The following is a 13981-nucleotide window of genomic DNA, read 5'->3' on the forward strand; positions in this document are numbered from 1 at the left end:
TGTTTTCTTTTAGTCTCTTGCCATATTTGCATCAGAGCTTTCCTTACTTTATGTCTAAAACATACAAATGAGATTTATTCTCCTTGTCCCATAAGAAGGCTTTTTGTAGGTTATGGCCTTCCAGTGTAAGTAATCTTCTGTTTCTCAAATTAATCCACTCCCTGACCCATACTAAAGTTGCCACTTTATAATACAGTTGCCAATCTGGAAGCCCAAAGCCACCTCTGATTCTACTATCCTGGAGATCTATTAATTTTATTCTTGCTTTTTTACCTGCCCATATAAACTTTGTTGTAATTCTATTCAACTCTGTAAAAAAATTCTTCTCCAAATTTATGGGTATAGTTTGAAAAAGGTAGAGTAATTTTGGCAGAATATTCATCTTGATGGTTGCAAGTTGACCTAGTATAGATAGCTGTAATGCCCCCCATCTTTCCAAATCCAATTTTATTTGTTGTATTAATTTCACATAATTGTCTTCTTGAATCGAGGAACACCTCGCTGTCAGCCAAATCCCTAATTATTTAATTTTTTTCATACTCTGTAGAACTAATTCTTTCTCTAATTCTCTTTTCTGTTTTGATGCTGCATTTTTAACTATCATTTTTAGTTTTTTTTTTAAATATACTTTATTGAATTTTTCCATAATAAAAAGAAAATATACCATCTCTATCTCCTTCAGAGGTACAGTGTTTATACAATTTGGTAAATCATACGTTAAATAAACTTCATCCTTAGCTATACAATATTCTGTGCAATATAACTCGAATTCAAGTACAAAACAGGTCATATCCTAAAATCATGTTTTTATCTTGTTCTTCAACCAATTATACCAGTTTCCCCATACTTCATAATATTTAGAATTCTCCTCATTATTTAACTCACTCGTCAATTTTGCCATTTCTGCGCACTCTAGGATTTTGTTTATTAATATTTCTTCTGAGGGTATAGATTTATTTTTCCAGTATTTCGCAAAGGCTAGTCTAGCCGCGGTTGTAATCTGGATTATGAGTTGCGTTTTGTTGTTATTAAGGCCATCTTCAGTTATACCCAGGAGGAAAGATTCTGGGGCTAGGACTATCTCCTGTCCCGTTATTTCACAGAGCCAGTGTCGAATTTTTGACCAAAACTTTTTGGTCTCAGGACAGGTCCACCATAGATGATAGAAGGTGCCGACTGTTTTTCCACATTTCCAACATGTGGCTGAGAGATTTGGAAACATTTTCGCTAACCTAGCTGGGGCTAGGTACCACCTGTACAACATTTTATAATGGTTTTCTCTAAATGTTGCCGATTTCGTTATTTTATAGTTCCTATTCCAGGCCATCTCCCAGTCGTTAAAATTTAGTCTATATCCCAGGTTTTTTCCCCAAATATTTAGCTGATTTTTTGCTATGGTCTCTGCCCTATCCTCATCTAATAGGAAGTTATAAATTTTTGTTAACATTTTCTTGTCTTAGTTTTGTTTTATTGATTTTAAGGCCCGATACTTCTCCATAGCTCTCTATTTCCCATATTTGGATAGGTTCTGTCTCCCTTGGGTCCTCAATAAAAAATACCAGGCCATCTGCAAACGCTTGTATTTTATACTCTTCCTTTCTGATTTTGGTTCCTTTAATCTGAATTTGCTCTGATTTTCATTAATAACGACTCTAATGTCAAAATGAAGAGCAGAGGTGACAGTGGGCATCCTTGACGAACTCCTTTAGTTATTTCGAATGGTCTTGTAATATCTCCATTTATTATAATACTTGCTTTTTGGGAAGAATATACTGCTTCAATCATTTGTTCAAATTTGTCTCCAAATTTCATTTCTCTGATTTGTCGAATCATGTAATGCCAATTTAAATTGTTGAATGCTTTCTGAGCAACCAGAAAAACAAATGCTGCTTGTTTCTCTGGATGGACTTTGTAATATTCTAATATGTTTAATACTGTTCTTATATTATCTCTAATTTGTCTCAATGGGTGAAAACCATTTTGGTCAGGGTGAATAATCTCATTTAATATTTTTTTTATCCTTCCTGCTATGATAGTCATGAAAATCTTATAATCAGTATTCAAAAGTGAAATTGGCCTATAATTTTGGATTTGATTTGAATTGGTACCTTTCATAATCACCGTGATATATGCTTCCCTCCACGAAACAGGCATTTTTGTTTCCATCAAAACGTCATTGTACAATTCTAAAAGTATTGGTTCTATTATTTCCCCCATGTTTTTATAAAATTCCCCTGGCAGACCATCTGGTCACGGAGTCTTATTGTTCTTTTGTCTTTGAATTGCTTCTTTTAATTCCATAATTGTTATCTCCCTATTTAATCTTTTCTTCCTCCACTATGGGCATACTTTCCTCTTTTAAATAGTCCTCTATTTTGTCTGTCTCAATTTCCTCTTGTTTATATAGATTTTCGAAATATTTTAATGTGATCTTTTTTATTTCTTCTTCCTTGTTTTGTTCTACCTCATTTTCTACCTCATTTTCAATTTTCTACCTCATCCTGCAACTGATGTATTATCCTACTTTCTCTTTCTTGTTTTAATTTGTATGCCAACCACCTCCCTGGTTTATTTGCGTTTTCAAAAAAATATTGTTTCATATGTTTACTGTTTTTTGCGTACTCCACTTGTTCTATTAAGTTTAATTTATGTTTGATTAATGTTAACATTTCATTAGTTTGTTCATCGCCTTGCTTTACTTGAAGCTTTTTTTCTAACTGATCTATTTCTTTCAGTAATGTGTCCTGTTGTTTCTGTTTCTCCTTATTTCTCTTTGACATGTAAGCTATTGTTATCCCTCTTGTGTACGCTTTTATTGTATCCCAAAAATTCTGTAGGGAGGTATGTTGTTTTTGTTTACATAGAAGAATAGGATCAATTCTTTTTTAATCTTCTGGAGATATTCATTTTCTTGTAATATTTGCGGATTCAAAGTCCATCTTTTAATTTTCCTCTTTCGACCTCTCCATATTATTTTCAGAGGGTTATGATCTGCCCAGATGTTGGGAGGGATTTCTACATTTTCTATATCCTTGCTTAATTCCCTGTTTGCCCATACTATATCAATTCTCGAGAAAGATTTATAAGGATTAGAATAAAAGGTATTTTTCCCCCATTGGGGTTTAATGTTCTCCACACATCTATCAAATTTAACTCCTCGACCATATTAAAGAAAGTTTTTGGTAATACATTCCTCTTTTTTTTGCTTTTTCTTATCACTAACATAATCTTTTTTAATATTTACTATTCCATTGTAGTCCCCCACTATACATATGTTTTTACAACCTGTCCCAATAATCCTTTCATGGGTTTTCTTATAAAACTCCCTCTGATTTTTATTGGGGGTGTAAATGTTAGCTAATAACATTTTAATTTTCCCTATTGTTAATTCAAGTAATAATGCCCTTCCCTTAGGGTCCGCATAAACTAAGTTAGTTTTTATTTCTTTTCTAATATATACCACCACCCCTCTCTTTTTTTTTTCTGCCAGTGCTGAAAACAATTTCCCCAATTTGTTATATTCTAAATATTTCTAGTCTTGTTTTTGGATGTGCACCTCCTGAAGACATATAATATCTACATTCTGCTTCACAAATTTTGTGAGTATTTTTTTTCTTTTCACAAAATCATTCAATCCATTCAGATTTATTGACAGTAGTTGGGTTTCTTTCTCCATTTTCCTAGTTGTCCGCCGATCTCTGGTTTCTATTTGTTCTGGTAATTCTTTGTGCCCTAGTCCTGGTACCTCTTTCTTCTTCTTGGTTCTCTTTTATCACCTTGCTTCTTTCTTCCAACTCTTCACCTCCAGATTCTTGTTTCTGTTCTTCGAGACTAACTGTCTCCAATTTCTCTCTGCTACCTGAATCTTCTTCCATCCCCATCAGTTGATCGTATAGTTCTTGGGCTTTGTCTAAATTGTCGACTTTAATTCTTTTGCCCTGCCAGGATATCAACATTCCTTCTGGGATGATCCATCAGAATAATATATTCTTCCTATTCAGCAGAGATGCTAGGAACCGGTAGTCTTTGTTCCCGAATCTGCCTAGGGACCTGCTTCAACATTATGATTTCTTTCCCATTATAAATCATGGGTTCGTCCCTTGTGATTTTATAAATGATATCTCGGACCTTCTTTCATGCAAACCTGATGTGTACTTCTCTGGGCAGGTGATGACGCTTTGCATAATTTGTTTGGACTCTATAAACTTCGTCCAACTCATTTATTATCTCTTTTTTTCCTCTCTGGAGGGCTTCTGCAATCAATCTGGCCATTACCCCTCCCAGGTCATCTTCTTTCATCTCCACAACATTTTAGACCCTCAAATAAAAGGAGGATCTCTCCATCTCGAGGTGTATCAATTAACTCTCTAGATCTTTATTCACTGCCATCATTCTTTGGTCCATCTGTTCTTCTTTTTTTTCCGTTTGCTCAGTTTTCATTTTCACTGACTTAATTTTTTGTTCATTCCTTTGTATCACCTCTTGAATTGTATCAACTTTATTGTCCAAATTCTGTACATCGGTTTTCAACTCTCCATGATTTTTCATCATCATCTCCTGGAGTTTAACCATAGTGTCCTATATCATTAAAAGGGTAGATTGCATCATTTGGGAAGTCAGGCTGGAACTTGATTTTTCCATAGGTAGCATCTCTTCTATTGATCTCTGATGTGATGGAGAAGCTGTCGCCACCGTCAGGTTAGATACTATCTTTTTCCCTGCCCTCAGTAATGTAGTGGTAGTGCTTGTAATTTCATTTAAAATTCTCTTTTGTTCTTCCAAAATTTTGTAAATCTTTTCCCAAATTACCATCCACCACTTTTATAAATACTAATAGTTTCTTTCTATCATTCGAGATTACTTCTTTTATATCTATATTTCTTTCTTTAAATTAAATTAAACCACGAATAAGTTGGTAAGAATTATTAGTATCTTTCTGTTCTTCTATCAATATTATAGCATTTTCTTCTATCAAATTTTATTTGTTTTAAGTTCTATTTCTATTATCATAAATTATCTTCACAATATTCTATATCTATAAATCAACATAAAAGTATACAGTACAATGCAATATGACTAAAGATCACTAAGTATATTTCCTCTATATTTAACCAATTAAATTGATTTAATTAATCAAACTAACGTAACTATAATAGATAGTTCTATTATATCTACAATCTATTATATCTAAAAATTAATATTAATATAGTTATATATAACTGTAAATACAATCCCACTAAGACAGCAATGCCATAAAAGCAATATTCAAGGAAATTGTATTAATCAGGGTATTAATCACAATATACAATATAACACTCTTTTTGATACTCAGAATTGAGCAACTCCGTTGTTTAGATATTTTGTTTCTCCGGGTTTTTCAATGTTCTGAGATAGTGTCATCCTTGTTATCCACTCTGCCTCTGTCAGTTTTTCTGCTTAGTCATTCAATGTTATGTCTGGATCTCTCAATCCCAACAATTCCTTTTCTTCTCTCTGCCCTCTCACTGTCTCTTTCTAGCGTCTTTACTTTCACTGTTAAACTCTGGATTACCCAAAACACTCACCTTTCACTTCTTCATCATTTATCACAGTTCTCCTCCACCAGACACCGTCTTCATTAGCTTATTCCCAATTCTGTCTGCTCTCCACTCCTCTCCAGACTCCTCTCCTTTCAGTCTTTTGTTCTCTCTGATCACCCATTTTTCTTCTGTCTTAAATCGTTTTTTTCAATCATCTGATTTTCTTATCAGATAATGAAACGTGGATTCCACCTTTCTCTTTCTCCTTCTCTTTCCATTCCTCCATTATCTTGCGCTCTTCCACTCTCACTTTTGCTTTCGCTTTTACAATCTTTTCCGATCTTCCCTTTCTTTTAGCTCCCCTCTCTCTGCAATTATTTTTTTATAGATCGCAGCTCTTCTCTTTAACTCGTCGCTAGTTTTCTGCAGGAACTTCCTTCCTTTTTGCCAAATATTTTAAAATTATTCACTTTGACAGTTCAAGCTGCTGTACATATGGAAGTTCCTTACAAACAAAGATGGATACAATCTGCAAATAGTGTTTTCTCTTTGAAGTCTGTTGTGGCTTCTCAGTCTTGGGTCCGCCATGTCAAAATGACATGACAGGACACTTTTGCACCAGTTTAAAGAGGATTTCCCTTGTTCCAGTGGGTGGTTGCTTTCCACTTCGCTGTCCCCCGGGCTTCCCCTCTGTTTTGCATGTCTCCCCAAACTCAACGCGCCTTCGAAGGGTTCCCAAGCACAAAAAAAATCAGAGTCAAAGGGCGGAGATCATCCTTTTCCCTCTGCACTGCCCTGACGTTGCCACTGGAAGACCGGGTTGACCACTTTTGCAGAGCCTGCTTTACTGCAGGCTCTAAGTTCCCCTTAGGCAATTTCATTAGGATAAAGGAGTTAGAAACCCCCTCCCCTCAGACTGATGTTGAATGAGCCAATCCACAAGTGCGAAGATGTTGTGGAAATGGCCATCCTGGGAAGGAGATAAGGAACTGTTCCCAGGCGCTTCTTTCAGGGGGCTTCAGAACCGAGGCAAAACAGATGGCTCTCCCCCCTTACACATTCCCCAAAGGTAAATCAAAGTACAGGGCAGATATGTGTCAGAGCTAGGGTTATAAACTAAGGGATTACAGGATATGCAGGAAACAGGAAAAAAGCAATAAGCAAATAAAGGGATTCAGGCCCCCTCCCCACAGAAATGGCAGTATCACAGTAGGGATCTGACAATATTATTGGTATGATAAAATAAACTAGGTCAATTCTAAACTTAAACTTAAAGTTACATAATTATAATTGATCTATGAGTACTAATAAAGTTCTGCAATGATATTTCCTTAAACTTCAGAAACTCTAAAAGGTTTGTTTACACCTAGTCCTTGACTTATAACTGTAATGGAGCCTGCCAATTTATGGTTCTAGATCATGATAGTTGTTGAGTATAGTGTATCATGTGACTAACCTGATTTAGTGACCTATTTTTGCATACTCATTAAGTGAACCCATTGTTTACAATGAAGCATGTTAAGTAAATGCCAGTTTTTGGCAAAAATATAATAAATCAGTCATGTGACTGCAAATGGACATAAATGCAGGCTAGTTGTCAAGTGCTTGAAATGCAGTCATGTGACTGTAGGGGAGACCCTGGCGATTGAAATTTTGGAACTAAGTCATAATTTTGAACAGTCACTAAGTGACTGGTCATAAATCAAGGATATTGTAAAAATCAAAGTTCTTAGGTTTATTATAGCTACAGTATGGTGCTATGTTATCCAGCACATACTATAGAGAAATAGCACACAGCAATTTCCAATTGTTGTTTCAAAAAATGGTTAGATCAAATGGCTATTCTTGTGGAAATGATTTTGCCTTTTAGCTATATTATAGTTGCAACATCAATTCTCTTGACTTGTTTAACCTGAAATGAATGTGCCTTCTAAGTGACTAAGTGACTGGTCATAAATCAAGGATATTGTAAAAATCAAAGTTCTTAGGTTTATTATAGCTACAGTATGGTGCTATGTTATCCAGCACATACTATAGAGAAATAGCACACAGCAATTTCCAATTGTTGTTTCAAAAAATGGTTAGATCAAATGGCTATTCTTGTGGAAATGATTTTGCCTTTTAGCTATATTATAGTTGCAACATCAATTCTCTTGACTTGTTTAACCTGAAATGAATGTGCCTTCTGTCCTCTGTGTTAGAAATTATGCTAACCTAATGCTGAAATAATACATAATCAACATAGTGCCCCAGTTACACTTCTTCACTGATTATAACAAAGAGAGAGAGAGAAGAAAGAAGAAAGAAGGAAAAAGGAAAAAGAAGAAAGTCAGTGGGGTATTATTTTGAACAAACCAGAGTAAACATTGATATCATTTCTGGATGAAAGTGTGTTTAGTATACGGAAGTACTAGCTTACTGCATGCCCCTCAGTAGATGAATCACATAGGTAGCCCCTGATATTTTATTGCTTGCTAGCTGATTAGCTGCCACTTGCTGTGTTGTTAATTAAAACTCCTTCTGTATACAAGCCTGAGCAGAACAACTGAGATGGCCCTAGTCATATATGACTCCCAAAAGGCATTTGTCTCAGTATCACTGAAATCTGTCATTGTTGGATTGCTGATTGTAGGGTGGCCTCTGATACCTTTTAGGGTTGTAAGTATCATGTATGTGTGAAACTTGTCATACATAGAGTCTAAGCACATTTGTGAATATTTAGAAGTCCTGGAGTTTTAAATCCCCATAGGAGCTCTTACCTGATGCTATGTTTCTTCCAGAATTGGCTGTTTTTCATATTCTTGCTTTCTGCTTAACAACAGCATTATAACTCAAAAGTGACCTAATATAAATAGAACGTCCTTTCTCATTCCTCATAGGATTACAAATGGCTAATGCTGAAATGATTTCAAGTCTTTGCTGTGGATATAGTAAGTGTGCAGATGGAATGGAGCACTTGTGATAAAGCTGCCAGATTGCATTAGAAAACTGTGATAGGTGTGACCTGCAAATCATCCAGCTGTCCTTTTCATTCATGTGATCCTTAGTTCTATTACACTAATCTTCCACATCTGGTGCCATCCAGATACATTACACTTCAATGCCTATGTTTTATTTCTTTGTTGATTTGGTTTAATTTCTTTGTTGGATTTTTAAGCCATAGTAATCTTATATTTTTCCAATAATTTTATTGAAGATTATATTATATAGATAAAACTAATAGAATCACAACTAATATATCAATATATATTTTTAAAAATTGAAAATTTTTAAAAAATTAAAAATTCAGAAAAAGAAAAAAGAGAAAAAGGAAAGGAAAAAAGAGAAAAAGAAACATCCACTTCATCCCCAACGTGTAATCAACGTTAACAATTTATCACTATTTCTTAAAGTAAACTCAAACAACTCTTCATCCACAGTTCATTCCATTCTTTATGATTCATATTAAAATTTCATTCCCCATATTAATCAGCAAAGTTTATTAATGATTATTAGAAATAACAGCATAACCATTACTATAAAACCCAATTTGAAGCCTTTCCTTTATATATATATATATATATATATATATATATATATATATATATATATAAAACTCCATTTCTCTTTAAAAACATCTTCCCCATTTCCTCTCTTCAAATAAACAAAATCTTTAAAATACCATCATGCAGCTCAAGTTTTAAAAAAATTACCAGAAATAGCAACCCATTATTTTAACCTTGATTAAATAAACTGTTTTATATTCATTCTTCTTTCTCCCAATGATCTTTAGATTCCTCAAAAAAAAAATTCTAATAGCTGCTTTCTCATTGCCTTTTCTCTCAAAGTTGTCAGTGTCTTTGTTAAATTCCTTTTGCAATTCCGGTGTGGCAACTTTAGCAAATCTTTTTTGTAAATCCATGTTAAAAAAAAATACTGAATTCTAGTTTATAATGTGTACGTTTTTCTAAAAAAATTATTGAATCATTATCCAGTTCCATTTGTAAATCTATTATTTCTCTATTTCTTGTAAAATATCACTTTTTAATCCTTCTGCAGCTTAATTTAAATTTATTCAGTGAGGCCTGTTCCTGTTCAGTAACATTTCTGATTATTCTTTAAAGGCAAAATACCTTTAAAAGTTCTTGGTCTGATCAAAATTTATTTTAAAACTATCCTGCACCCTCTAGTGTCCAACTTTCAAAGTCATCAGTTATTGAAATATAAACATAGACATTTTCCCATGAGAAAGGATCCTTTCAATTAACTTCAAAGTCCTAAATCAAGTCAATGAGCCATTAATTCATTTAACACTTTTTAAAGCCAATATTAGTAATCTTTGCTATAAATTCCCCCTCCCCCATTTTTTTTAGTTACAACTTTTCAACAAATCTTTAATTGCAGTTAAACTTTTTTTAAGAATTGAAGAAACCTCATCCACTGATTTCAATAAATCTTTAAAAACTATCAAAATATATTAAATCCAAAATGATTAAAAGGTGAGTGTCAGGGCTGCCTCTGTTCATTTCCTAGGAAAGAAAAATCCTTAGCTCCATAGATTTAGGGGAAAATATTTTTACTAGGAATAAACTGAAAGCAAACAGTTTCAAGCAAGCTATGAGGTAAAACGTGCGAGCACAGCAACTTCATACACAGTATACAGCCCAAACCCTTTGTAGCTAGGCAATTGCATACCAGAGCCAATGGACTTGGCCTTAGAGATAACAGCAGTTGCAAAACTGCAATGAAAGCTATTCCCTCCCCCCTATTCTATGGCAGCAAGCAACAGGCTGGCTGACATTTGGCCCGTGTGACAGAGGCATTAGCCAGACAATTTATACAGTTAAAACACACCAAAAACAGTGATCCCATCAGGGTTTGTCAGGGTATTTTCTATGGAAAGTCTGGAGGAGTTTAAGCGCCCGGCCATGTTTAGCATCCACCCATGGATCAGACTTATTACTACTGAAGTTGTTTCTCTCTTGTCATCCCCAATATTTCTGCCCTCAGGAGGTCTCTTGGCTTCTGAGCTATTTTATTCCTGGAGTCCCACCTGATAACTCTACATGATCAATCACTATATTCAAGTGCATTTATGGTTGTCTCATTCATAGACATGGATTTTTGTCATTTCTACATCTTCAAAATTTAGCACTTGTATATCAATGTATTACTCTCATAAGATTTTCTTTGTCTTTATCATTTTTTCATGTAAAAATATACAAAAAATATTTCTACAATATTTATGTAAGTGAATGTAGGATTGCATAAAGTAAATTCTCCATTATTAAAAAGAAATAGTATCAGAAAGAAGCAATGACTGAAATTTGGATAAAGAAATGAATTTTCTGTTTACAATTGCTGCTTATGTTGGGGAAGCAGATTTTTAAGTTGATTTATCTGTAAGTGGATTACGCCTTAATATTACTGCCTATTCTTTCATTAAATACATTTGGACTGTGCTATAGTTTTTTTTTCCACTTCTGAGATCCAATAATTAATTTCTTATAAAGATCTCTTCCAGTCTTTATTTTATTGGTAATAATAACTATATTTAATAAGTTTATTACCAACATAATTAATCTATATTTTTGATATATTGCTTTGGTACTTAAGATTTTACCTAACCTTCTAAGGTTAGGTTTGGTATTCTTTGTAATACCAAAACATTAAATATCCAGATTTTAATTCTAGAATAATTTGTAACTGGAAGAATTATCATGGAATAATCAGAATTAAATAATGTACATTTTCTTTTTTTTTTTAGCCACTAAAAATAAGGGCATGACATATATCATTCTCATGGCTGGGACTGAATTCCTGTTTCTTTTGTCTGTGTCTGTGTCACGTATAAATGCCTAACCCATATGCCCACACCACGAGGCAAAGACCTGTGAGGTTAACTCCCACAGCCCCCTTCACCCCTTGACCCCTCCTCACCTTAACTCTGCCTCCAAGGTATATAAGCTCTATCCATGTGGTCCGGAGTCCAGTTCCAGCTGACCACCTGTAATAGATAAGACATGTTGTAAATAAATACTTGCTGATTCAACATCTGTTTTGTGGGCTGGAGTTATTGGGCCAGATCCTCGAAAATAAGTAACAAAATGGTAGCAGAGGATGGTTAACTAGCCCAATTACTCTAAGATATGTCGGGAACCCCCAAGCTGCCTGAAGCAAAGGGAAGAGCAAACACCTGAGCCTTTGCGAAGAAAATGGCAGCACAGCTATCGCCTGCAGGAGCCATACCAAGAGAGACGCCGGACACGAACAAACAGATCTCCAGCCCAGGCACCCCAGCCAAAATCGAGGGAGAACAAACCGAAAAAGAAAACGACTCCGAGGCCACCGCAAGCAAGGAAGGCGACCTCAGGAGAAAACTGCTGAAACTGATAGAGTCAGCTCCAACCAACCACGATCTCATTGCGAACCTCCAAGCCTGATAGAGGACTGCGGAGCAGCGACCGGAGAGGACGAAGCTGGACCAAACCACATGACCACTGACATGGTAGGAAATGTGCATCCTTACCATACCCCCGTCGAAAGAGCCGAGGCCGAATTCACGCCTTTTTTTTGCGGCGGCCATCTTGGATAGTGATGTCACCAAAGATGGCCGACCAACCACCAATGGGCTCCCAAGATTTAAAATGCAAGGCGGGAGCCGAGGCCTACTCGCGAGTAATTAGGGAAAACAACCACAAAGATGGGGATGAGCGAGAATCTAACCCAATAAGCTCGCCTACCAAGCTTGACATCGATAAGGCCATACGGGTGTTAACCACAGCCTTCGGCCCCAAAATAAAGCTACCGGGCCCGCACCCAGACACCCCGGAGTGGCCCAAAGAGGCAGCCAATGTACAAGAGGCCATCGCCAAAAACTACCCAGGGGATGTGACCACCAGAACATGAGTGCCGCTACAACCGCAACCCACCGGGGACCTCCCCATGCTGCCACCGAGACCCACACCGGAACCCAGGGGAGAAATCAGTCACTCACCAACCCAGTGACCCCAACCGAGGCACCTGGAACATCCGACGGGGGTGGATTTCGGCCCGGTCCCAACCTGCAGCTATCACACCGGACCAGGCCACCCGGACCTTCACCCGGCTACCACGGGCCTTCCGAGTCTCCAGAATGATCCAAGGAGTACCCCGGTGATCCAGACGGTGTCCCGAATGCCCATTGACCACCTCAGACCATTCAAGACCGACGGGGACCCATCCAATCGAATGGGGCCTCCATCCAGGAGCTACAGCCACAAGCTCCTTCCCCGGCGATTCCTGAATGAAAATGAATCTGGAGCATGCACAGAATCCGCCTGCAAAGAGAGAAGAAAAGAACATAGAAGCAAGTCAGTACAGACTAACAGCAAGCATACCCATGCCATATTGCGAGTTCCCTTATGTCCAAAACCATGGACAGCGACAGCCTGTGAGTAGCCTCACACACAGCACAGGGACATTGCCAATTGACTTCCCTAAATTAAGATTAGACGGGACAAATCTCCTAGAGTGGAACCAACAACTCCAGGTCATCTTCTTAAGGGAGAACTTGCTATTCCTGATCACTGACCCTCCTGAAAGGCCATGGACATTTGAATTAGACTGCCTGCACCATAAAGCATATTACATGTTGATAGCTAGCATTTCACCCAGTATATATCCCAGCATCAATCATCACCTAACTGTTCCAGAACTGATACAAAAAATGTTTAATCTGTTCTACAGCAAGAGCATGGCCACCACCACCAGAATTTCTAGAGACTTCCACTCAGCCAGACACCAGGCAGGGACCTCCATGAGCGAGCACCTACTAACCTTAAACGCCACTAGGGCCAAGCTAATACAGAGGGGGAAGTCATAACTGAGGGGAGCATGAAAAGCATTATTATTAACTCCCTAGACCCCAGTTGGGACAACTTCATTACTCAGCTGGACAGCCTTAGCTTGGAACACCTCACTTTAGAAACACTAACCAATAAGTTGATAGCTGAGGACAACTAAGGAAGGACCGCTCCGTATGTCGCAGAGATCATAAACCAGCCAAAAGAGTAGAGTTCCAAGGCAGAAACCACAATGCGCCCAAATGCTTCCTATGCGGTTCCAGAAACCATTATAAGAGGGACTGTCCCTGAAACACAAGAGATAGGGACCGCGCCTATTGCAGGGACAGACTAGACCACAGGCCAAGGTTCCCAGACAGGCACTCCCCAGACAGCAGATACAGGCGCAGAGACTCCCCCAACCCAAGAGACAGAAGAGGATACAGGGACAGCTTTAGAGAAAGCCAAACAGGCTCACTATATGGCCTTGGGGATCAGGGGCACACCATCAACCAAGCCAAGAAAGAAAATACTTGGCTCATAGACTCAGGGGCCACTAACCACACCACATAGAACCCAAAATTACTCCCATCCTTCACGAAAGAGAACTTCATAATCAAGGTGGCAAACTAAGACAACGTTTTGGTAATGGGAAAAGGG

General features: G+C 37.1%; 1 protein-coding gene across 4 annotated transcripts in view; it reads left to right on the top strand.

Annotated features, from left to right (window-relative positions):
• Nucleotides 1-13981, top strand: part of CPNE4 (copine 4) — a 517058-nt gene that overhangs the window by 85065 nt on the left and 418012 nt on the right. The gene's annotated exons all lie outside the window — the stretch shown is intronic.

This window comes from Pantherophis guttatus, chromosome 4 (assembly GCF_059756535.1).
Source record: "Pantherophis guttatus breed Tessera chromosome 4, ASM5975653v1, whole genome shotgun sequence".
Taxonomy (NCBI): Eukaryota; Metazoa; Chordata; class Lepidosauria; order Squamata; family Colubridae; genus Pantherophis; species Pantherophis guttatus.